Genomic DNA, 23,111 nt, shown 5'->3' with positions numbered 1-23,111 from the left:
GCAGACATGAAGGACTGAGGCCTGCAGAGTCATTACCTGATCAATCAGGGCCAGTGCCTGTGTCTGTGCCGTGTGTGGCAAGGACGCTGAGGCTGAGCTGAATGAACTGTGTGGTTCTCCCCGCCTCACCTGGATTGTTTTGCCTGGAACAAGTTCCTCTCTGATGTAGGCCTCTGTGTCACTGCTTGTGCAATGCAAGTTGTGTCCTTTAAGTCCCTTCCAGCGGTACCAACTTTGATCTTTAGATCCAGTCTGTAAAACAAACACTGGACCCAGAAAGAATTTGAGGCCATGTGAGGATTTCTTAGACCCTTTGAAGCCTTTTGAAGGGAGGCAGCACATGGGGACAGTAATCCCAGGCTGACACAAGCAAAGAACAAAGGGAAGAGCTCTTGTGGCCTCTGAGTGCAGCAAGAAGTGTCTCTTGATGACACTCCATGGAGAGGGGGTTTTTAGCTGAGCCTGCCCTCTTCCTCATGACACTGCTTCACGCATCACATGTCCCCTTACCATCTTTTTTTTGCGGGAGGGGATTCTTTTTTTTTATTGTAAACAAATGGGATACATGTTGTTTCTCTGTTTGTACATGGAGTAAAGGCATACCATTTGTGATTATAAATTTATGATTATAAATTTACATAGGGTAATGTTGTTTGATTCATTCTGTTATTTTTTCCCTTCCCCCTATCCCTCCCTCCCCTCTTTTCCCTCTATACAATCCTTCCTTCCTCCATTCTTTCCCCCCTCCCTAACCCTAACTCTAACCCTAACACTAATCCCTCCCAACCCCCATTATGTGTCATCATTCACTTATCAGCGAGATCATTCGTCCTTTGGTTTTTTGAGATTGGCTTATCTCACTTAGCATGATATTCTCCAATTTCATCCATTTGCCTGCAAATGCCATAATTTTATCATTCTTTATGGCTGAGTAATATTCCATTGTATATATCCCCTTACCATCTTTAGTCTCCACCTAAATGTGTGGCTATGCTGGGCTAATGAGGTGAAGGTACAGGGCTGCTTGGGAGACTGGTCTGAGCATAGGTTTGCCCCTCACTACCTGGAGTGCCCTCAGCATCTGGAAAGTCTTTAATACTGTTTTCAGAACCGGGCAGACCCTGCTTGCTCTGCTCCTACCTGGTATTTCTGCTGGCCACACAGTCTCAGAGGGCTGAGCTGACTTTCCTAGCCTCCCCTCCCCTGCCATGTCATCTCCCTCCCACAGCCTGGACAACTGGTGCGCTTTCAGCTCCTGGTTTCCTGGAAAGACTGTTGATCCCACAGGATAGAGCTGACCTGATGGTCTTATTTCCCTTCAAAAGTGTTCATGGCTTAATCCCATGAGATCATATTTTCCCTGGGAAGTTCACACTGTGACAAGAGCCTCTATTGGAGCCTCCGTGCTACCATTAAACACTTGTTCTCCAGATGGCTGGGGGTCCTGTTCACTGCCAGTCATGGAGAGATGACAAAGTGTCAGAGCCCTTCCCAGCTGAAAATCTGTCCTTGGGATGATGTCTCCCCAACATCATCCCAATATTAGAGGCAGGATAGCAAAGTCCCCTGCAGGGCAAGTGAGGCCCAAGCTAGAGCTTCTTGCAGGCTGAAAGGATGATGTTTTGTGTTCACCAGGAGAAGGCCAGTGGCTCCATAGCCTTGGACATCATGTGCCCACTGGTGCCCCTGTGAAGACCATGGGATTTTCAGAAATGTGGGATGTGAGGAGAAGGTGGGGTTAGGCTTTGAGCCAGAAATGAAGGGTGGCCTGAGGCAGAACTTGGGCAGATGTATCTGCCTCCACCAAGGGTTGTCAGAGTTGGTACCTTGCACAGGCAACCCGGAGACAGGAGAAATAGCTAGGGGACCGTGGTGAGTCATGTTTCCCTTGAGAGTGAGAAATGAGGTGTGTAAGCCATCCTTCCCTCCATGTCCCCTATGTTTTTATTTCTTCTCCTGTTTCTATTTGCACTGCATCTTCCTGTGCTGCCCACACTGCTCTTGACCCTGAGCTCAGGTGCTCTTCCTTCCTCATCCTCTGAGTAGCTGGGACTACAGGTGCACCTTCATGCCTGGCTCTCCCCTCTATTTCAAGGCTGTTTTCTCATTCCCTGAATTCTTCCACCCACCCCCTTCCCTTACTTCCCCATGAAAGAGAATGGGCTGGTGAAGCTGGAATCCATGGTGGTTACAGGTTAACCCTTCTGGTCCCAGGAATCATTTGCTGAAGATTTTTATTTCCCCTGAACCAAGAGAAGGAGCAAGTGAGTCTATTCAGGAAGACTCTGGAATGGCCCATCATCCCTGTAGTGCAGGAGAGATGCAAGGAAGGAGTGTAAGTCCTTTAAGAGGCCCAGCCTACAGCCCCTGGCACCCACCACTGCATTCACCAAATGGTGAAGGGAGCCCTCCTATATTTTATAGAGGAGAAGTGACTTGCTTACAATCACATGGCTTGCATAGAGGGTGAAAACAATGGGTAGACAGGGACATTTGTATACTTGTCACAAGATTTACCTATGCAGATATACATAGAGGCAAGGGCAAGGAATGGGGCTTTGGGTTGTCTGCGTGGTATGAACCAAGCCCTGCTGTGGCCTAAGCACCCACTCCCAGGAGCCCTGTGTTTTCCCAGCTCAGGGGTCACTCCTACATTTTATAGCAACACTTACTCCCCAGACCTGTTTGATATGGTTTGACAACCTCTGCCTGCCAGGTCCCCCTGTCACATTGCTCTGACCCAGGTGAACCCATGGGAAGGGCTCTAAGAGACAGAAGTACTATGTAGACTTAGCCCATGACTCAGGATCTGCCCTTCTGTAAGCAGGTCTTCGGTTTGCTTATGTGTAAACCAGGGTCAGACTATTGCTTTGATTCTACATATTTTCCTAAAGACAGTAGAATAATCAGACATGACTTTCCTCTGTTCATATATCAATACAGAACCACTGAAATGCCCCATCATGAACCACCCCAAGAATGGGATCCTAATTAGCATGAGTCACACTCTATGTATGTATAACATATCAAAACACACTCAGGTGTCATGTATATTTAAAAAGAACAAATAAAAAAATTTATCTTCATTAGGTCATCCCACTGCCCCAATAGAAAACCAACCTCGAGACTGATCCCAAGGAGCAGCTGGTGTTGACCCTGTATCCCCTGAACACCTGCTTCTCCCCACCCTGATCCACACATCCCACAGAAGGTAAGGCATCCTCCATGGAGAGGCCATCATTGACCCAGGACCTGAGACTGAGCATGGGGTCATCTTGGGAGTCCTTCCCTTTTCCCCTCTCATTGTCTTGCAACTTCAAGGACCTGCATCTGCCTTCTGAATCCCTCCCACCCAGCCTTGGAGCCTGAGCCTGCCCCCAGTGAGCAGGCTGTTCTGCCCTCCTATCCTCCCTCACGTTGGCAGTCAGAGTAGCTTGAGCTGGGTGCATGTGCCCACACTACTGACACCCGCTTTCACCCCTCTTGCTGACACTGACCCATGTGACCCAAGTCACATGTCACCTAAGTCACATGTCACCTGATGCAGGCTGAAAGCTGTTCCACCTGTACCTCCAGGACACCTGCCTGCTGATCCCTGGGTTTTCTTTGATCTTCTAAACACCATTCTGAATGGCACCCCTTCCAATTCTAGCATGACCCTTTGGGGACAGAGTCTCACCCTTCTTCTCCCTACTCTTGGTCTTCATTCCTACACTACCTTGACTGAGGACCAACTTGGGAGCAGCAGGGACTGGGAAGAAGATCTGGACCCATTGACTGCAGAGTGGAAATTGAGGATGGAAGGGCTGGGGAGCTCCCAGGGTCCCTGATGATCCAGGGCTCCAGGCCAAGAGGAGGCTGGCCTTCCTGGAAGTCTCTGACCAGAGCCTCCTGTCTGCATCCTGCAGATCCCAGATCAAAACTCCATCCTGTTTGAAGACACCTTCTATGCGGATGGCTGCTCTCCTCCCTTTAATGTGGCCCAGGGTACCTGGTGGCTTGTAAGGAGTCCCCCAGAATTGAAGCTGGCTAGCAGACTAGAGAGAGGAGGCAAGAGAGGATCTTACTGGATCAAATATTCTTGCTCTTCTCTTGTGTCTCCTGGGCCTTCCTTGTGCAGACCCTCTTTCCCCACCCAGGCAGAGCAAATGACCATGGCAGACTGCAGGGCCCAGGCAGGCTACATAACCCCATTGGGATTTACCTATTCTCAGGTGTTCTCCTGGCTTCCACGGAGCCTCTGTGTGGACACATCATATTTTATTCCTGAGGTCATGGGTCACGCTTGTGCCCAGGCGCCCCCTGCAGTGGCCCCCATGACACCTCTCAGAGCTGCCAGCAGAAGTTGAGCTTGCAGCCTGCCATCTTCTCAGCATAGTGGGCATCAAAGTGCTCATTCTGAGCCACAGTGAAGGCAGATTACCTGTCCACAGTGATGACTGAAGAGGGACAAAATTACCTGACTATAACCCACACTGGTGGCTGCAAGTGGCTCAGGACAAGTTCAACAGCTGCTTCCACCCTCCCTTCTCCAGACTCGCACCCTGACAAGCACACATCTTTCCTTATGAAAGCAGAAATACTGTGGTCCATCATCTCAGTTGGAAAGGTGGTGTAGTCATGGGATTCTTCATCTTCTTGAAAGATGTGATATCCACAGTGATATCCACAGTCTCCTCTGACAGGGAGTGCCCCAGAAACACCATGATCTTTCTAATATCCCTTCTAGAGCTCTGAAGCTAGAGACAGGCTCTTCAGAGGAGGCTTGGATTGCTTACTGGGGAAACACAAGGAAAATGTCTCTTTGGTGAAACAAGGCAACTGGCCACTTCCACTTGGAAGCCTGGAAACTTGGAAACCTCTCAGTTCCATCTCCTGCACTCTGGGCCTCTTTCCCTAGACCCCCTCTGCATTTAGAATCCAGGAGTGAGCCCTGCTTGGTGCCTTAGGAAAGAGGACAAGAAGAGTCTTGTATTAGAAATTTGGCCCCAGGCTTGATACAGCCCTGGGCATGGGTAGTAGACACAGATGCTAGGACATAAGGGCTGTCCTGGGTCCTGAACTGAGCTGGCTCTGCGGTCTCAGGCCTTGAAGGCAGTGTGAGAAATCCTGGACTGGGTGGGCCTGCCAAAGGGGAGGGCCTTGTCAGGACCCCTGAAGTTCCTGTCCCCTGGTTGGGTCATGGATGGAATTGGTGGCAGGCTGTCTCACCTCCTTCAGGTCTTCATAGAGGAGGTAGAGCACAGGGTGGGTTCGTCTCAGCTCCCACCACTTCTGCACATGCTGGTACCAGGACCCATAGGACACTGAGGAAGGGCACCATTAGGAATTGGTATGAATTTTAGGTGGCCTTCCTCAGCTCCAGTCCTCTCCTTCCTCCACATTGTGGCTTACGCTGTCCATTCATGAGGTTCTCCAGGAAGCTGTTCTAGGTGCCAGGGTCTGGGTGCTGGGATTTTGTAGAAGTAGTAATAGGAGATGACCACAACCTTTGCATTGGGGAAAACACACATCACCTGCAGGAACAGACAATACCTGCCATGACCACAGCAACCAAACTTGCAGGTTCCAGTGAGGGGTAATGGGAGATTAGAAAATAAACACTCTCACATGCAGGTTTTGAAGATGAATACCTGGGATCAGGTGGAGTGCTGCTCTCTGATGGAGAAGCAGATCTTAAGAATTACACCAGCAATCTTTCTATATGTCTTAATATCAGGCCAAAGACTGTGCAAGCATTATTCTTTGTACTCAAAGTTACAGAAACTTAAAACCATCTAGGCAGTTTTACCCCAGTTGCAATCCACAGTTGCAAAGTGCAATGTTAGGAGCTTTGTGTAGCTCTCAAGAAAGTCCATTGTTAAAAGTTATTGCTAAGTGGACAGGTTTAGGAGTCTCAGAGTTGGTGAAACACTGGGGTCGTCTGGCATGAGAATTCCTCTATTCCCAGGAACTGTGCCTGAGATCAAGGTCAAAGGTGATAGGAGGCCCCTGAGTCCTCTGCCAAGGACTTTTCTCCAGGTGCTGTTGCTGCTGTTGACCCTGTCACAGTCGCCGTTGCCCAGAGGCCTGCTGCCCTTGATGCTACCTCGGACTCCCAGCTTCCATCTACTACTGCTGCCACTGTTGCTGCTACCACTGATACCACTGCCACCCAAGCGACTGCTACTTCTTGGAGGTCAACTAGGGGTCTTCTCTCAGCATGCTGCTGCAGCTGATCCACAGCCACTGCTGCCGCAGTCCCCCCACCTGCTGCCACCGCCACCAACATCTGTAGCTGCTGCTGACCCCTACCTGCTGCCACCAACTCCTGCCACTACCACTTCCACTACTGCCCAGAAGTCTGCTGCCAGAGAGACTCTAGGTTTGGTTGCACGTGGCCACGTCCATTTTGAGACACAGGCCAGAGCCTGGGGTTTGTTTGGCATGCCGGTTGGGTTTGCTGCCACTGCCATCCTGGGGCACAGCTGCCTCTGCCTGGGCACGCCGACCAGGACCTGCAGGTTCAATGTCGGGGTGCCTACGGGTTTGGCTGCAACTGGGGTCTTCCTCTGGGGAGTGTGAGTTGCTGCCATCTAGTTACTGTCTCAGTCTGCTTATCCCTGGTCCTGGTGGTCTCTCTCCAAATTCCAGTGACACTGAGATCTTGGGATTGCAACATGGCTGAACCCAGGACACCTGAGGCCCAGAGTGGCGAGATAGTGACTTGATCTGCCAGGACCTGTCTGGGCCAGACAGTCTTGTGCAAAGTCAGCGACAGGGCTGAGAAGATTTGGATGCTGGGCAGAGATAGTCGTTCAGTGTTCCCCTGAGATTTATTTTATTTTTATTTTTTGCTTCTCTGGCATCTCTCTTCTCCATATTCTTAACAAAATTTTAGCAAATTGCATACAAAAACATATTTAAAAGATAGTGCACCACGATCAAGTGGGGTTCATCCCAGGGATGCAAGGTTGGTTCAATATATGGAAATTAATAAACATAATTCATCCAAGCAATAGACTTAAAAACAAGAATCATATGATCATTTCAGTAGAGCAGCATTTGACAAAATACAGCACCCCTTCATGTTCAAAACACTAGAAAAGCTAGGGATAGTAAGAACATACCTCAACATCATAAAAGCCAAATATGCTAAACCCAAGATCAAGTGGGAAAAAAATGGAAAGCATTCCCTCTAAAAACTGGAACAAGACATGGATGCCCTCTTTCACCAATTTATTCACCATTGTCCTTGAAACTCTAGCCAGAGCAATTAGAAGAAAGATATTAGAAGTATACAAATAGGTAAAGAAGAACTCAAACTATCACTATTTGCCAATGACATGATTCTATATTTGGAAGATCCAAAAAAATTCCACTAAAGAACTTCTAGGACTATTTAATGAATTCAGCTAAGTAGCAGGATATAAAATCAATACCCATAAATCAAACACATTCCTATACATAAGTAATGAATTCACTGAAAGAGAAATAAAGAACACTCTTCCATTCAAAATAGCCTAAAAAAAAAAAAATAAAATACTTGGGAATCAATCTAACAAAAGAGGTGAAAGACCTTTACAATGAAAAGTACAGAATGCTAAAAAAGAAATTGAAGAAGACCTTAAAAGATGGAAAGAGCTCCCAAGCTCCTGGATAGGCAGAATTAATATTGTCAAAATGAAGAAGAAACAGAGACAAACCCACATAAATACAGGTATATCACACTAGACAAAGGTGCCAAAAACGTTCACAAATGGTGCTGGGAAAAATGAAAATCCACATGTAACAAAATGAAATTAAAACCTCATCTCTCACCCTGTGTGAAGCTCAACTCACTGTGGATCAAGACTTAGACACTAGATGGCTGGGGAGATAGCTCAGTTGGTAGAGTGCTTGCCTTGTAAGCACAAGGCCCTGGGTTCAATCCCCAGCACCAAAAAAAAAAAAAAAAAAAAAAAAAAAAAAAAAAAAAAAAAAAAAAAAAAAAAAAGACTTAGACACTAGAACAGAGACCCTTCAACTATTAGAAGAGAAAGTAGGCCCAAATCTTTACCATGTCAGCCTAGGATCTGACTTCCTTAACAAGAGCTCTAAAGTGCAAGAAGTTAAATCAAGAATCAATAAATGGGGTGGACTCAAACTAAAAAGCTTCTTTTCAGCAAAAGAAACAATCACAAATGTAAAGAGAGAGCCTACATATTGGGAGAAAATCTTCACCACATGCACCTCAGATAAAGCATTAATCTCCAGGATATATAAATAACTCAAAAAAACAAATAATCCAATCAATAAATGGGCTAAGAACTGAACAGACACTTCACAGAAGAAGACATACAATCAATCAACAAATATATGAAAAAATGTTCAACATCTTTAGCAGTTAGAGAAATACAAATCAAAACAACACTAAGATTTCATCTCACTCCAATCAGAATGGCAATTATCAAGAATACAAGCAACAATAAATGTTGGCGAGGATGTGGGGGGAAAGGTACACTCATACATTGCTGGTGGGAATGCAAATCGGTGCAACCATTATGGAAAGCAGTATGGAGATTCCTCAGAAAACTTGGAATGGAACCACCATTCGATCCAGTTATCCCACTCATTGGTTTATACCCAAAGGACTTAAAAATCAACATAATACAGTGACACAGCTACATCAATGTTTATAGCAGCTCAATTCACAGTAGCTAAACTATGGAACCAACCTAGATGCCCTTCAACAATGAATAGATAAAGATAATGTGACGTATGTATATACACATATATATACGTATGAATATATATATATATATGGTGGAAAATTACTCAGCTGTAAAGAAGAATGAAATTCTGGCATTTGCTAGTAAATGGATGGAGTTAGAGAGTATCATGCTAAGTGAAATAAGCCAAACCCATAAAACCAAAGGCCAAATGTTTTCTCTGATATGCAGAAGCTAATTCACAATAAGGGAAGTGGGATAGGGAAGAATAGAGTTACTTTATATTAGGTAGAGGAGTGCGAAGGGAGGGGAAGGGGTATGGGGGAAGGAATGATAGATTAAAACAGATATAATACCTCATGTACATATGACTGCATGAGCTGATGTGATCCTATAATATGTATAATCAGAAAAATGAGAGATTACACTCTATGATCTATCAAAATATATAAATGCATTCTACTGTCATGTACAACTAATTAGAACAAATAAAATAATTTTTAAAAAAAGTAAAAAGGGGTGAAGATATAGTTTAGTGGTAGAGCACCCCTGGGGTTGATCCCCAGGACTACACAAAAAAAATTATGTACAAGTAGTTCATAATATCTGAGTACTGATTCTCAAATAAAAGCTAATAAAAATCTCAATTATAAAAGAAAAATAAGCTGATAGGACTCTTTCACAGAGCCTCCTCAGGCAGGGCGTTACCACAGTAGCCAGGCATCCTGAGCCCTTGCACAGAAACATTACCAGGCACCAAGCACAACACAGCCATGAGGTCAGCAGAGACCCCCAATCTCAGTCATGCTCCCCTGTTCTCTGTCACCACTCTCCACAGACACCCACAGCCAGCTACAGCACCCCATACACACACACTCCAGACTCCCATGCTGCCTGCCTGGCACCCTTCACAGCACCCCTGTGGGGGAATCTCTCTCAGCTTGACAAAGGAAGGCCCTGAGGCCTTGAGGCTGACTTGCTTGAGATCTCATGGATGGCTACGGCAGCTGGCATTTGAACACAGCTTTGATGTGAAACTCCTGGTTGGTCCCTGGAGCTGTACTTCATACTAATCTCACCCCTTGAATTCCACCACACACCCAGATGGAGGACCAGGCATACAGAGGACCCTCCAACCCCTCTGTGAGCATCTGAGCACCAGCGCTCCCCTGACCTCAGGTCTGCACTGAAGAGTCTCTCTCCTCCTCATGTTTTGCCCCACCCCAGTGAGGACAGGTTGTCTTTCCACTTGAGCAGAGACAAAGCTGGAATGGCCTAATAGCCTCTTCTGCCACTCAACTTGAACTTCTGATCCAATAGACTCTGGAGAAGCAGGCCTAGGAGCAAGTGTGTCTTGACAAGTCTGGGGGCAGGTGTTTCTTTCAAAGTTTCCAGATCTAAGGTGTGAACAGGGGAAGGTGTGGTGAGCTGGAGCCCAGATCTCTTCATTCCACCTGCCTCAGCACCCTGCCACTCACCTGAGGGAACCCCTGGGCATTTGAACCCATAGATAGATAGGGGCCTGGTGAAACTTCTCTAAGTCACCACCCTGGTAGATCATGTCCACTATCTTGTTTACCCATGTGGTACCTGTAAGGGAAGGAAACAGAAGTGAGCAGGGTGGATAGCCTGGCCCTGCTGACCTGGGGAGGGGCTGCCGCCCCAGTGGATGAGAAGGGTGGAACACCTCACTGACCACACTTGGATTAGGTGCTGATGAGCAGGTCATTGGGCCAGGAATGGAAGCTCTGAAGTGGTCCCATCACCTTTGCAAAGTACTTAATGAGCAGGACCCCCTTCAAATTGACCAGCAGGAGACTGGAGGTATCCTGCACCAGTCCCATGCTGCTGAGTCAGGGGCAGCACCTGGCCTGCTTATCTGAATACCAACACAAAACAGCATTTGCTGCATTGCAGCTTTGACTACCCTGAGGCTTCAGGAGTTCCTGTGATTTATCCAAGTTCACTAAGATAGTAAGTGGCAGCTGGATTGAAAGTCAGGTCTATCTCCAGTGCATTGGTTCACAGCTCAGGCTATGCCTTCTGCTTACCTGCAGTGCTTTCCAGGACCCAGTGCCCAACCAGAACCCAGAGTAATAAAAGAGTTATCTGAAACTAGAGTCCAAAAACAGTTTTGGAACTTTCCAGGAAAAGCTTTTCAGTGCTTGACAAATTCCACCAGGGTCTGTCTCTTTTATGTTTTGGAAGGTCTGTGGTGCTGAGGATGGAACCCAGGGTGTCCTGTGTACTAGTTAAGAACTCTCCCACTGAGCTCTGTCCTAGCCCAGCCTTCCCACCCTAATTGCTCCTTGGCCAACTTGGTGCTCTTACTACTTTCCGCTCACATCACAGCCTACACTCAATGGGCTTCTCTCTGTGCTGCTTCCCTTCCAGAGCTCCTTGGGCCCTTTACATCCAGAAACACACTAGGCCAGCATGACCAGGGATCCCATTTGTCCAGCTAACTCCTTCTGGGCTCCAAGACTAACATGACCAATTGAGCAAGGGAACTTGCTTGAATGCCAGTATTGCATATGAATTGAGCAAACTTCTGATGACTCACTAGAAGAGGGGAGGAGAGCTCAGATCAGGCTGGATTTGTGTTTTTGAGATGGGGTGTCCTTGGGGAAAGAACAGGCAGTGTAGAGGCCCCCAGCAAGGGATCAAATAGGTGCCTGATCAAGCATTAGGAGCACTTGGAAGACTTGGAACCAGGAGCTGTGCAGGACAAGGGTGGTCTGGCCTAGCCACCCCAACTCTGGCATTCACCTGACCTCTCAGGATCCTGGTCCTGTGGCCTCCTGGGTATGCAGGAGGTGCCTATAGGTGTGGAGTGGGGAGTGCAGCACTGTTCCCTGAGCTGAAGTTCTAGGTGCAAAGTGAGAGGGATGAGGATTCAGCACTGGAAATGTTGCCCTCACAGAAGGAAGGGTAGGACATCAGTGTTTCCAAGCTTCAGAGCCCAATACACTGTATAAAACCCCACATGTGGGTTTAACACAGAGGACAGAAGCAGTGAAATTGGGAAAGAGCCCAGGGTTTGGATGTGCTTTCAGCTGTCATCTGGCTCCTGAAATGCTCCCTACTTGCATTGCCTTGAGGAGAAGGTGACAGATGAGTTTTTCTAATGGACAATGTCTAAAGGGAGAGCAGAAGGGAAAGATGGAGTGTGAGTCAGCTCACCTTCCTGCTGCCTCCAGGCCAGTGTCTGGACACCAAGGGCTCAGGTGAGAGCAACTTCGGGCATTTCAGGATCTGTATGTTCTGAGAAAAGGGCCAGTCCTGAGTGCCGAGTGGGCAGAATTACTGTCCAGTGTTACTGTGGACATAAGAGGTTGGTCCAAGGCAGCCTAGGAGATGAAGGTGGATGAAGGACTGGGAACTGAGGAGAGAAGAGCAAGGAAGTGTGTTTTCTTTTGGGGGGTGTGGTTTTTTGAAGCAACATGGGACAGGAAACAAAAAGGATGTCAAAACCTAGTAATTCATGGGGGAAGCCCCAGGATCGTGGCTCCTAAGTGACCTCATTGGATGTAACTCACGGCTGGTGGAGAACAGTCACACAGGTGCTCTATTTCCCTGGCTGAGCAGGATGGGGTAGGAAGAGTCACAGGGCCCATGGAGGAAGATTTCCCCACTCCTCTGCCTTTTTCTGTTTGGATTACAATCAAATTCTAACTTAGCACTTAATTTGGGAGGCTGAGTCACAGGTGTGAGTCTCCTGAGTCTTCCAAGAATAGTGAGTTCTCAGTGCTAATGTGGACAAGGCCAGGAAGAGGGGCCTCAGGCCAGGGGAGAAGCTGGGCACATGGTTGAGCCAGCAGCTCCCCTTCTCATTTCTGTTCCCTTCACCCAGACCTCCCTCAGATACCATAAGTTACCCTTCACACATTTTTTATTTTACTCAAATAAGAACTGTCCAGTCTGTGGTAGAGAGAAGTGTGGAAAGAAAAGTTTGCAGGGATGGGGTTGGGGAAGCTGAGGGTCAGGTGTCCAGCATGCCTGTCCAGTGTTCCTGTGGACATAAGAGGCTGGTCCAAGGCAGCCTAGGAGATGGAGGTGGATGAACAAGCAGGGGACAGAATCACCTCTCAGCTGCTCTACTTCCAAGCCATCTTCCTGTGCCATGCAGCACAGCCAACTCACTCCCCAAAGAAGTGAGTTCTCACAGCTGCCAAGGGTGATCCCGGTAGGAAATGATACAGAATCAGGCTTCTCAAACCCCGACAACCCTGGCCCTGGGGACAAGAACTCAGCTGCCCCAGCCTGAACTGGACCACTGGGCACTCTCTCCCCAGACCCAGGCCAGGCTGGGAAAGATGACTGCACTCATGTGGGACATTGGTCCTCTAGGGGAAGCAGCTGCCCTGGCTCTTCCTGAAGGAACTCCTCTGCCAGGCAGATCACATGGGTCTTTAGGGGACAGCCAGGATGTGGCAACACAGGGGGCTGTCTTCATCCTGTCACTGCTGGCAGATAGTCAAAAGATGGCAGGAAAATAGTCATTTGCATTTACTGAGACCCCAGTAGAAGCCAGTCCTCCATGTTAATTTATTCTGCATTGACTGAACCTCTGTCCTGAGGTGGACTCTACTCTTTAAGAGTGAGGAAGAACTGCCCTCCTGGAGCTGAGTATGAAGAGTGGGAAGACTGATGACAAGGTAGATAAAATTATAGCTGGGTGCCATGTAGCACGCCTTTAATCCAGTGACTCGGGAGTCTGAGGCAGTAGGATCATGAGTTCAAAGTCAGCCTCAACAAAAGCGAGGTGTTAAGCAATTCACTAAATAAAATACAAAATAGGGCTGGAGATGTGACTCAGTGCTCTAGTACACCTGAGGTTAATCCCCAGTACCCACCCAAAAAGAATTAAGGGCTAAAGTGGGCCAGGCAAGGTAGCACATCCCGTAAGTGGGAGCAGAAGGTAAGACAATTGTATGTTTTAAGCCAGCCTGGCCAGACCATATCTCAAAATTAAAAACAAAAATGGCAGCAGTAGAGTACCCTGGGGTTCAATCCCCAGTACCTCAAAATAATTAATGAATAGATAGGGAAACCAGCACAAGGAAGAACTACAGAGAGCAGTGAAGACCTCTTGGAGAAGGTTACATATGATCAAGTCTAAGGGTCTATGAAAGAGACCTCATGTGGGAAGCCATCATTATTTAGCAGTTTCAGACTAGTTGAGCCATGGGACGCAGAGGCCTAACTTCTAGGAACTTCCAGGAAGCATGTGGTGCTGTGTGGGGGTGTCTCCTTCTGGATTATTCCCCCTAAGAGAATGGTTCCCCTAACTCCACCCTATCCTCCATCACAGAAGATTCTCCTCCCGGTCTTTCCCCCTTTACCTGTGTATTATAAATAAAAGAGAGTTGGGTGACTTGTTATCATAAGAGGCCAGAACTGGTATGGCCAGACCCATCATGCCCGCTCTCATTTAAAAAGAGTATTGGCTCTTGTGTATTTATTGAGTGGATAAGTTTTGGGGTAATAGATTGAAAGACTGCCAATATCATCTTCTGGCACTTAACCATTTTTACATCCATGTGGGACATGATGGAGAGGAGGCCCACATTTGGTGCCTGGACAGCAACTGTTTGAGAAGATTTTAGAAGAAAGAAAAAAGATAAGTTGTTGGTCCCTTTACTGTGGGAAGCATGTGCATATGAATAAGTTTAGTAGTAAGATAGGAAAGGGAACTTAAGTGTGACATTCATCCTGGGGCATTTGCTCTTTATGGAAAGAGAAATAAAAATAAATCTATTCAGCTATATTCAATACTTAACCAGAGTGAAAATTCAATGGAAAGAATGCAATTCCTACAGTTCCTGAAATGCAAATGCAGACCTGGTTGCTTTAAATTCTGCAGACTCGATCAGGTGTGTCTGACTGTATGAGACTGAGAGCTAACTTGACTTAGGTGCAAAAGTTTAGAATCCCGAAAAGAAAAGATCCTAATCAGGAATTCAGAGAAAATATCTAACTTAAGAAGCGGAAATTACTCAGCAAGTTTCCTAGATTTCATATGTGTGTTCCCACCACAGCTTCCAGCTCTCCAGAAACAGCATGGTTTCTGCTTCCAGGGGGGAAGGATGGAAGCCTAGAGAACATGGCTGCTCCCTGCTCAGGCAGAGCCCCTCAGGGCCAAGCCTCTTGATGAGAGGAGAAATAGCATGGGGATTGAAAGCACAGGGCAGGTTATGGGAATTAGGCTTGGTCTATAATAGAAACTTGCTTGTATTTGGACCAAGATGTTGGTTTTTGGACTTTGGGAGATTTAATCATGGGTCTTAGAATGCTATTTAGAACTTTAAATCTAAGAGTGAGAAATATTCATCCTTCTGTAGGGAACATTCCTCAAGCTTATCTGACAGCAATCACTGACACCATGGTCTAAGTAAGCCAAACAGTCTGGACAGAGAAACTGAGGTACTGGTAAAGACTCGCCATGGAATGAAGGTCTTTACAGTTGCTGAGGCTGAGTTAGGAGCTGAGGGGAGGCCTCGCTTATCAAGCATCCCAGCAAGCTGTGATGGGAGCTTGCCTGCACTGCCTTGCCTCATGCTGTGTGCAGGAGCTTACCATCCCCCCAGTCCTTTGCCTCAGACTTGTTGCTGGGCAGAATTACTTAGGCTTACTTGGTTTGTTTACATTATCTTGACATATAGTTCACCTATAGGCTGATTCTGTTATGCTTTAACAAGCGTGCTAGCCTGATTGGATAATGTGCCTATATATGTCCTGTACAATTCTAAGTAAAATTAGATCTGTGCTTTCAGAGCCCAGTCTCCGATGTCTGAATGAACTGGGTAGACATCGTCGTCCTCACCCTCAGCTGGAACCCCACCCCCACCCCCACGTCTCCAAACATCTACATCCTTCATGACCTCTTTGACCTCTGGGAGTAGATTTAAAAGGTTTTTAGCAGTTATCCTTAAGCAGTTTCCCATGAACAAAGAGATACTGAAGGATAGGGGCAAAGTTTCTATTCAGAGGACTGGAAGGCATTCAGATGTAGAGGAAGATGATCTAGCATGGCATCTCTGTAATTGACATTTGAAAAGTCCTGCTCCAGTGCCTCATCTTGTTCCTAGGGAAGAACTTAAAATCACAAGGACAAGAATTCCTACCCCTGTTAATATGGCAGAGAACGAATTAGCAAAATTTGAGTTATACCCCATTTTTGAGCAAACTGATTCTCAAAGTTCTGAGGGACTAAAAAGTACTCGTGTCTATTCCTTTTACAACACTTAGGGAGTTAAAATCTGCATGCTGTATGTATGGAGTGAACACACCATTCATACTAAGTCTCTTATAAGCTATATGTAATGAGGCCCTACCATCTTGTCTCCTGCTAGCTAGCTCCTGCCTTTCCAAAGGCCAGTATTTAACATGAAAATTCAATTGGATAAAGCATTGATCAGATCAGGCAGAAACTAGTAAATTGAATGAAGTTCAGGTTACCTTCAATATGTTTACTGGCTCAGGACAATTTACTGATTTGGGACAACTGACTTATGATTTGCAAACTTAGGCTCAAATAAGTTCATGTGCACAGAGTATGGAGAGAATTACCTGCTCAGGGAGAGAAAACTCTAAACCCCAGCCAAATTTGGCAGGGGCCAGAGGAAAATTTTTCAGACTTTGTAACAATTAACCTGGACAGTGTTGCCTCAAGGATTTGGAGATAGCCCTCTCTAGTTTGGACAAACCCTAAGAATCTAACAAAATTCAGAGATAAAACATTTGTAATTGTTCTCCAATATGTAGATGACATCCTTTATATGCTATCATACCAGAGGAATATCAAGGCATTACAGAGACTTCCTAGGGATAACTAGATAATGCAAGCCTTGGATTCCTAGGTATAGGGAATTAGCTAAGCCTCTTTACAGACTCCTAAAAAAAATAGAAACTCTATACCAAGGAGCATAGTAGCTTCATTCTCAAAAAGTATTACAAAATAAAGTCTCATAATTTTCTTTGACATCCAAATCGGTCCTAAAAATAAGAAATGGTTAAAATGCCCTCAGCATCAAGTTTTTGCTGAACCACTAATTTTTCTTTTAGTTCCTTACAGGACTCAGTGAAGGCTTACATTGAAATGTAAATGGAGACACCTGCAGGTTCACTAGGAGACCACCCTGACCCAACACAAAAAAAGAAAAAGAAAGATTATTTTTTTTCTGAAGATAATAAAATATGTTCTAATTGTGCTTTTTGCTGGATTAATCTTTTGCCTTTTAGGGATGATTTTAAAGGTGAATAACAATCTTCAGGAGAAAAACCAGCAACCCAAATTATTTTAAGGTTTTTCCTTTTATATCTTAAATTCTTAGACAAATTAAATCAATGTTTAATACATGTTTGTTCATTGCTGTGGAGTTTCACTTACATGTTTGTTTACTGCTATGTAGCTTCACTTACAATAAATTATAAAAATTTCCTTTTTTGACACAATTACTATATTTACATGATTTCAAAATTTAGAGTTCAATGACATGCTCACATTTTAAAATTAAAATTAATAGGAATCCAATTTTAATTCATGTGAATTAAAGAGATTTAATATATATTGGGTAAAGAACTAAAAATAAAAAGGATTTCTTTATACTTATTAAATCACATTTTTCCAGGCAAAAAGACTTCTTAATTAATTCACATTTTTCCAGTTGATCAAATAAATAATAAAATTGCTAAATTCTATAATAGTTAAGATCTATATTCCTTGTTTTTAATATTTTTAAACAGAAAATAAATTATTAATATTATTATTTATATTTGATATCTTAACTTTTACAATTAAAAATAAATTTAATTTGAGGTAAATAAAATTATCTAAGTTTTCGTTACAGGAGATACTTGATTGATTTATAAGGATGTGATGCTAAAAGTTCATCAATTGGAACACAGTCTACTAAATATGAAAACATCAGATACTTTTAACTAAAATATATTTAAACATTAGACATGTTTGTAATTTGGTTAATATAAAGAAGGTCTAAAATTTATTTATTCTCTATATTCTCATTGAGAATCAAGATACTAGCACTTAAACTATCAGGCGTGATGTAAGTATCCAAAAAAATTTTTTTTCACCTGATAAAAAAGAAGACTATAACATGTTGAATAAAGTAAAACAAAATTTGTGCTAAATAATTTTCAAAAGCTTTATATGTAATTAAATTAGCTAAATATATAATTAAATTTGCTATATATAATTAACACAATCAGCTAAGGTTTTTAAAAGTTTTTATTCTTCAGATTCTACTAAATTTCTATCATAGGGATAGTTACAAATATAGATAAGATCAAAAGATCTTATTGATTGGACCTTCTAACTAAAGGATAGAAGAAAAAGAAAATACTTAAAAGATTAATTTCTCATTCTAATAAAATAATTCCTTATTCCCATTGAATTTCTATTATTTTTTCTAAAAAAGTTAATTTCAAAAACATTATGGTTTCTACAATTTGGTTAAGTAATAGCTGATATTTACAATACTACCTTGCATTCCAAACTTTAAATTTCTCTTTAAAAGCCAAAGTTGATTAATATAAAAACAAGAATAGCTATATTTTAAGAGTAATTAGTACTTATTATGTTAATTATATCCTTGTTTTCCAGATAAAGAAGTCTTTAAAATATAAGATTTAAAGAAACATTTTTTAAGTTGATGCTCCTCAAACTAAATATTTTTCAATAATGATCTCTTGCAAACTTATATAATAATAACTTTAATTAAAATTAATTATAATATTTAATATTTTTACATTAAATAAATATATTATATACTTTTTATATCACTCTCTGCACTAAGAAGTAAACGTAACTATATTTTTAGAAGACATTCAGGAGACACTGCCTTATTTAAAGGCTAACAATATGGGATATGGAAATATCTTAACCCCTTCCCTCAAGAGGGAATGGAAGCTCTTAGCTTGTCTGTTTCATCTTTCAGATGTGATATTAGATTATGCTACTTAATTTATATTCATCCAAAGAATTATATATGGAAGTTTTATAGAATAATATTCAGATAAAGAGGCCAAAGATGGTTTCAAGTTTAAGGTAATTTCCCTAGATTTTTGTCAAGAGACCCACTTAGGAAAAATTAAGTATTCATAAAAAAATTTTTTTGAGGTTCTGACAACTATTATTAACATTTACTAAATCTTCTGAACTGCTTTCCATACATAAGCTCAGAGATACACATATTTTGTACATACACAATTATATTGTTAATTTTAAAGTTTAAGACATTCTTTTAGATTGCACATAATTAGTATTCTTTTTTTATTGTTTATTACTTTATTAATAAAGTCTGAATTTCTATACTTATTCAAAATGACTATTTTGATAGTTAAGTTATTTTTTCAAACAGTGAACTGCAGAGTAGAATTGGTTTAAACAGTCTGGATATACTTGATATAACTCATTACCACCTTTTAAATTTGAAGATATAACAATGTATTTCATACTTGAGATCACCCAGAAAAATATTCATTCCTTATTGTTATGCAAAAAATTACATTTGACTTAAGATAGCATTAGATCTGTTACAAATAAGTATAATATAATTCAAAGTAATATTAAAAATACATCAAATAAATTTAATACATCAAATAAATTTAATACATTTTGACACAACTGATGATACATGAACATACAGTTCATACATGAAATAAATTAATATAATATAAAACTAACAAAAATAATAATATAATAATAGATAAAATGATGAAATTATCAAAATATATACAATGTGATGTATTGTAAGAATAAATTTTAGCTCCATGTTTATTTAATTTTATAATAATAAAATTATTTTTTAAAAACAGAGTATTGTGCTACTTACATGTAAGCAAAATATTTGATTGATGGATAAAGCATATTGAAAACACATTTAAAATATCTTCAAAATGACAAATTTAGTTTGAAATAATCAAAGAATAATTGGAATAAATTTAAAAACTCAGAGAAAACAAAATTTCATTTAATCATATGCTAACACAAATCCAATTACTTATATAAAAGTTTTTGATCAGTGATTACAACTTAATGTCATAAATTATATTGCCAGAACCTTGCCTGTAAAAATCAATGTGATATTATTTTGCTCAAATTGCCCATTTGAAACAGAAAAATTGATTTAAGAATTTTATGTAGCTGAAGTGTAAAATTTAGGTAATGATGAATATTTTTTTTAATTTATTTATTTTTTTTAATTGTATACAAATGGGATACATGTTGTTTCTCTATTTGTACATAGAGTCAAGGCATACCATTTGTGTAATCATACGTTTACATAGGGCAATGATGTTTATTTTTTTTCCCTTCCCCCCCACCCCTCCCACCCCTCTTTTCCCTCTATACAGTCCTTCTTTCCTTCATTCTTACCGCTCTCCTTATCCCTAACCCTAAACCTAACCCTAAACCTAATGCTAACCCCTCCCACCCCCCATTATATGTCCTCATCCGCTTATCAGGGAGATCATTCGTCCTTTAGTTTTTTGAGATTGGCTTATCTCACTTAGCATGATATTCTCCAATTTCGTCCATTTGCCTACAAATGCCATAATTTTATCATTCTTCATTGCGGAGTAATATTCCATTGTATAAATATGCCACAGTTTCTTTATCCATTCATCAACTGAAGGGCATCTAGGTTGGTTCCACAATCTGGCTATGGTGAATTGAGCAGCAATGAACATTGATGTGGCTGTATCTCTGTAGTATGCTGATTTTAAGTCCTTTGGGTATAGGCCAAGGAGTGGGATAGCTGGGTCAAATGGTGTTTCCATTCCAAGCTTTCTGAGGAATCTCCACACTGCTTTCCAGAGTGGCTGCACTAATTTGCAACCCCACCAGCAATGTATGAGTGTTCCTCTTTCACCACATCCTCGCCAACACCTATTGTTGCTTGTATTCTTGATAATCGCCATTCTAATTGGGGTGAGATGGAATCTTAGGGTAGTTTTGATTTGCATTTCCCTTATTACTAGGGATGTTGAACATTTCTTCATATATCTGTTGATTACTTGTACATCTTCTTCTGTGAAGTGTCTGTTCATTTCCTTAGACCATTTGTTGATTGGATTATTTGCATTCTTCGTGTAGAGTTTTTTGAGTTCTTTATAGATTCTGGAAATTAGCGCTCTATCTGAGGTATGGTTGGCAAAGATATTCTCCCACTCCGTAGGCTCTCTCTTCACATTTCTGATAGTTTCCTTTGCTGAGAGAAAGCTTTTTAGTTTGAATCTATCCCAGTTGTTGATTCTTGCTTTTATTTCTTATGCTATGGGAGTCCTGTTGAGGAAGTCTGATCCTAAGCCAACAAGTTGAAGATTTGGACTTACTTTTTCTTCTATAAGATGCAGGATCTCTGGTCTGATTCCGAGGTCCTTGATCCATTTTGAGTTGAGTTTTGTGTAGGGTGAGAGATAGGGGTTTAATTTCATTCTATTGCATATGGTTTTCCAGTTTTCCCAGCACCATTTGTTGAAGAGGCTATCTTTCCTCCATTGCATATTTTTGGAACCTTTGTCTAGTATGAGAAAATTGTATTTATTTGGGTTTGTGTCCATGTCCTCTATTCTGTACCATTGATCTACCTGTCTATTTTGGTACCAATACCATGCCGTTTTTGTTACTATTGCTTTGTAGTAGAGTTGAAGATCTGGTATTGCAATACCCCCTGCTTCGCTCTTGCTACTGAGGATTGCTTTAGCTATTCTAGGTTTTTTATTCTTCCAGATGAATTTCATAATTGCTTGCTCTATTTCTGTAAGGTACATCATTGGGATTTTAATTGGAATTGCATTGAATCTGTATAGCACTTTAGGTAGTATAGCCATTTTGACAATATTAATTCTGCCTATCCAGGAACATGGGAGATCTTTCCATCTTCTAAGGTTTTCTTGAATTTCTTTCTTTAGTGTTCTGTAGTTCTCATTGTAGAGGTCTTTCACCTCTTTTGTGAGATTGATTCCCAAGTATTTTATTTTTTTTGAGGCTATTATGAATGGGGTAGTTTTCCTAATTTCTCTTTCTGAAGATTCATCACTTATGTATAAAAATGCATTGGATTTATGAGCATTGATCTTGTAACCTGCTACTTTACTGAATTCACTTATGAGTTCTAAAAGTTTTCTGGTGGAATTTCCAGGTTCCTCTAAATATATAATCATGTCATCAGTGAACAGGGATAGTTTGAGTTCTTCTTTTCCTATTCGTATCCCTTTAATTTCTTTGGTTTGTCTGATTGCTCTGGCTAGAGTCTCAAGGATGATGTTGAATGGAAGTGGTGAAAGAGGGCATCCCTGCCTTGTTCCAGTTTTTAGGGGGAATGCTTTCAGTTTTTCACCATTTAGAATGATATTAGCCATGGGCTTAGCGTAGATTGCCTTTATAATGTTAAGGAATGTTCCCACTACCCCAATTTTTTCTAGTGTTTTGAGCATGAAGGGATGCTGTATTTTATCGAATGCTTTTTCTGCATCTATTGAAATAATCATGTGATTCTTAACTTTAAGTCTGTTGATATGGTGAATGACATTTATTGATTTCCGAATGTTGAACCAACCTTGCATCCCTGGGATAAAACCCACTTGATGCACTATCTTTTTAATATATATTTGTATGCGATTTGCTAAAATTTTGTTGAGAATTTTTGCGTCGATGTTCATTAAGGATATTGGTCTGAAATTTTCTTTCCTCGATGTGTCTCTGTCTGGTTTAGGTATCAGGGTGATATTGGCTTCATAGAATGAGTTTGGGAGGGTTCCCTCCTCTTCTATTTCATGGAATAGTTTGAGGAGTATTGGAATGAGCTCTTCTTTAAAGGTTTTGTAGAACTCGGCTGAGAACCCATCTGGTCCTGGACTTTTCTTTGTTGGTAGGCTTTTGATGACTTCTTCTATTTCATTGCTTGAAATTGGTTTATTTAAGTTGTGTATGTCCTCCTCGTTCAGTTTAGGTAATTCATATGTCTCTAGAAATTTGTTGATGTCTTCGAGGTTTTCTGTTTTGTGGGAGTATAGATTTTCGAAATAGCTTCTAATTATGTTTTGTATTTCACTCGTGTCTGTTGTGATGTTTCCTTGTTCATTCCGAATTTTAGTAATTTGAGTTTTCTCCCTCTTTCTCTTTGTTAGTGTGGCTAAGGGTTTATCAATTTTATTTATTTTTTCAAAGAACCAACTATTTATTTTGTTAATTTTTCCAATTGTTTCTTTTGTTTCGATTTCGTTGATTTCGGCTCTGATTTTAACTATTTCCTGTCTTCTACTACTTTTGGTATTGGTCTGCTCTTCTTTTTCTAGCGCTTTGAGCTGTAGTGTTAAGTCGTTTATTTGTTGATTTCTACTTCTTTTTTTGAATGCACCCCATGAAATAAATCTTCCTCTAAGTACTGCTTTCAT

At 41.9% G+C, this 23,111-nt stretch overlaps 1 pseudogene; it reads right to left on the bottom strand.

Annotated features, from left to right (window-relative positions):
- Nucleotides 1-4,326: 4,326 nt before the first annotated feature.
- Nucleotides 4,327-10,534, bottom strand: LOC124970385 (sulfotransferase 1A1-like; annotated as a pseudogene).
- Nucleotides 10,535-23,111: the final 12,577 nt, after the last annotated feature.

Source organism: Sciurus carolinensis, chromosome 18, assembly GCF_902686445.1.
Source record: "Sciurus carolinensis chromosome 18, mSciCar1.2, whole genome shotgun sequence".
NCBI classification, from domain to species: domain Eukaryota; kingdom Metazoa; phylum Chordata; class Mammalia; order Rodentia; family Sciuridae; genus Sciurus; species Sciurus carolinensis.
Note: the sequence above shows the minus strand (reverse complement) of the source record. Positions and strands in the feature narration are given on the sequence as shown.